Raw genomic sequence first — 3,283 nt, 5'->3', positions numbered from 1 at the left:
TTTTTTTTCTTAAATGACCAGCACGCCGTGGACATCATATATGCCTGAGGCTTGCTGGTGAGAATGAACTCCAAGCATCCGGACTTGGTCTGCCTGGGGCTTGTGAGTGCCCCACTGTTTGGTGTCCCCTCCCCTTGAGCACACACAGAGGCTGCAGCTGTAGCAAACAGCCAGCAGCCAAGAGTTGCTAAGGTCAAGGTCTCAACTGCTACACCAAGTCCAGTTTTTACCCAAATGGCATTCATTTCTTGGACAGGAATTTTTCTTTGGGGTAGGGGGGTGATGATTAAAGGCTCATCTGCCCAGCATTCTTCCTTGACAAGATGGCAATACAAAGCTTTCCAAAATAAAGTTTTGCTCACCAAAGTTTCCTTTAAATCTGGACCACTAAAAGGTAAAAGATAAATAACTGAAGCACTTCAAAAATAAACAGAAACCTTTCAAGAATGTCTCGTTTACCTGACAGTCATATTTATGACAGTTTCAGTTCATAAATTATGCAAATTGTTTGTGTGCACATATCCCAAATTTGACCCAGTTTTAAAGAGACATTAGAAGTTATTTGAATTCAAAAGTGCAATAATAAATACCCCTCCAGTATGTATTACTAATGTCTGCCAATGCTCTTCTGCTCAAATTGATCCTTTCCCAACTCAGAAGGAGCTTAATACACTCATTTGAGCCTCAAGACTGACCAGCTGCAGTGATCAAGATACAACTTATGCAACCAAAATGTTTGTCCTTCAACATCCTATTTCCCCTAAGCTTCTAAGGCCAGATTTTTCTAGACTAAAAATATACTCTTTATCATAAACTAATTTCTATGTGGTTTAAAAAAATGCAAGCAACATGTGAATGAAGTTTGCAAATAACACAAGTAGGCTTTTTTTGGAGGGGAGTAGCCAGGATCACGACTTTTTTTTTAAAAAAAAGCAAGCCAGTTTTAAAGCACATAACTTAGATGGTATACACCCACTCTTCAAAGTGACCACTCCTATTCGCATCACAAGCTGCTGCCAGCTAAAGGCCACCAAATTTATTGCCAAGCATTTACTTATCTAAACAACTAGGTCCTCCAGTAAAGAAAGAGAATGGAGGCGTTTAGGTGGATTTCCAGAGTGACGTGCACTTGACTGGCAGCTGTCTGGCAAAGATGTCTAGACGCACACGCACTAAATGTAAATAGAACTGCTCATCTCCCTGGTGCTCCAGGGAAAGTGGGAGATTATTGAAGGCACCTTAAAACAACATCCATCGGCATGGACAAGAATCTGGTAGGCAGTGGAACTGTTGAAACCCTTCCTATAGAATAATAAACCATCTGCACATATAAAGGAAAGAGCTGACAATATGATCCATAAAAACTGTGCACCCAGATTACACCTTCCATTGTACTAACGCTCTTTATCTCAACACAGTCCGCTTTTATCAGCCAAATTAAGGGGGTTTTTTCCCTGTTACAGTATGCAAAACTGGAAGCGCCAGGTGAAGGGGGTTGGGAAGCTGCAGGGCATATAACAAAGGAATTGGTACTTTTTCCAAGCTTTTCCCTCAAATGCACTGAGAAAGAGAACTGTTGAGTGCACCCCACCCTTCCCCCAAAGATAAAAGTTTTCAAAGTTCTAATAGGCAGTGCTCTACCCAACAAAAGCAAGATTGATACTCCCCCTAGGAAGGCATCTAGCAGGAATGCCAACTAATGCCTTGGAGGTCAAGTCCGAGTGTTCAGCTTGAGCTCATGAAGCAAGAAGGGGCTCCCATGCCTACTCTCCAGCCCGAGTGGACGTGCAAACTTGGCCCTTGTCAACTCTGGAGGTTCCCCAGGAATTGAAATTAACAACCTCGGGCCAGCCCTGGGCTACCACCACGGATCAGGCACTGTAGCAAGTGACAGTTCCACATCATTACGACCAGAGACAATAATGAATGTATCACCAGGACCACTATCCATGCCAGCAGTGTCATCTCCGCCTTAACCCCTTCCCCTCCACTCCAACGCGCGCGCACTGCCCCCAGCCCCGGTGCAGCTTTCCATCACAGCCTCTCTATTGCTGGGGGCTAACTCCTTCAACAAGACGCCCCCCACCCCGCCCCAATGCAGCTCGGGTGTTTTCTTTTCCTTCCTTGCCAACTGTCAGGCAAACATTGCAACCAACAATTCCACTCCGAGTAGGGGGAAAAATTTTTTTTTTCTTTTTTTGCTTTATACACGTTACTTGACAAGTTCTTTTTAAGGAAAAAAAAATGGGTGGGGGGGAAGGGTGGGGAAAGAACCCTCATTCTTTATTCTCCACGAATCCGGCCAAGAGACTCGCTGTGCAATAGCATCGCCCTTCCCAGGCCCCCTCCCGCTCCCCCGGACTTTCCCCCCTTTTAAAGAACACAGACCAACCCAAATGATTTAACTTGAGCAGATGACAGAAGGAAAAGAAAACATGTTAAGAGCAGACGTTCTGATTTGGGAATGACAAAAAATAATTATAATAATAATAAAGAGTGGGTTGTTTATTTTGATAAGAAACGGAATCAGCACAGACCTGAACAGAAGCTGCAGAGCAGGAGAAATTGTTTTCTTTCCCTTACACAGAGTGCCCCTCTGTCTCTCTCCCTTTCTCTCTAACACACACACACACACACACACACTCTCACACAGCGTCAGCCGCACACACTCACACGCACACGCACGGGCAGAGCCTCTCAGCGGCTCTCCGCAGTTCTCAGGAAATGAATGGGGGGCAACCCAGGGAACTGTTGTACTTGCAAATGACTTACCCGGATCACATGATGCGCTAAATGTAGGGTGGGCCGGTGGGTGGAGGCTGCCGAGCCGCGAGCCCGGGTCTAGCGTGGGGAGCCTAGCCAGGCCCGCATCGAATTACCCCGGGGCCCAGCCGAGGGGGTTGCAAGACGCCGCTTCGCCTCCTTTGCAGCCGGGCGCGCAGGAAACCGGAGAGGCGCGGGGGGTGGGGTGCGCTGGGGCGGGGTGGGGGGGTGGCCACAGCAAACCCCCAAACAAAAGACCTCCGGGTCTTCCTCCCCAGAAACAAAGCCCCGCCGCTGCGGGTGAGCCCCGGGGTGGGGCCGAGGGCGGGGGCGGCGGCGGGGAGGGGCGCGCTCAGCAGGCGCTAAGTCGCTTTATTGCCATAAAATGGGGCAAAGCCCCCGAGCCGCTCCGCCCGAGGATTAGGAGGCGGGCTCTGAGTATGATGGTTGAAATCCCCTGTGGGAAACTAACCCCTCCCCGCTCGCAGAGGTAGAAGGCAACACCCACTGCCCAGCCCTC

General features: G+C 48.5%; 1 protein-coding gene across 1 annotated transcript in view; it reads right to left on the bottom strand.

The window, feature by feature from the left end:
* KLF12 (Kruppel-like factor 12) overlaps window positions 1-3,053 on the bottom strand; it is a 600,750-nt gene extending 597,697 nt beyond the window's left edge. The window contains exon 1 of the mRNA XM_006882709.1: window positions 2,773-3,053. The gene's annotated coding sequence lies outside the window, so the exon portion shown is untranslated. The remainder of the gene's footprint in view (window positions 1-2,772) is intronic.
* Window positions 3,054-3,283: the final 230 nt, after the last annotated feature.

Source organism: Elephantulus edwardii, unplaced genomic scaffold, assembly GCF_000299155.1.
Source record: "Elephantulus edwardii isolate Elephantulus edwardi_28Jun2011 unplaced genomic scaffold, EleEdw1.0 scaffold00023, whole genome shotgun sequence".
Classification (NCBI taxonomy): domain Eukaryota; kingdom Metazoa; phylum Chordata; class Mammalia; order Macroscelidea; family Macroscelididae; genus Elephantulus; species Elephantulus edwardii.
Note: the sequence above shows the minus strand (reverse complement) of the source record. Positions and strands in the feature narration are given on the sequence as shown.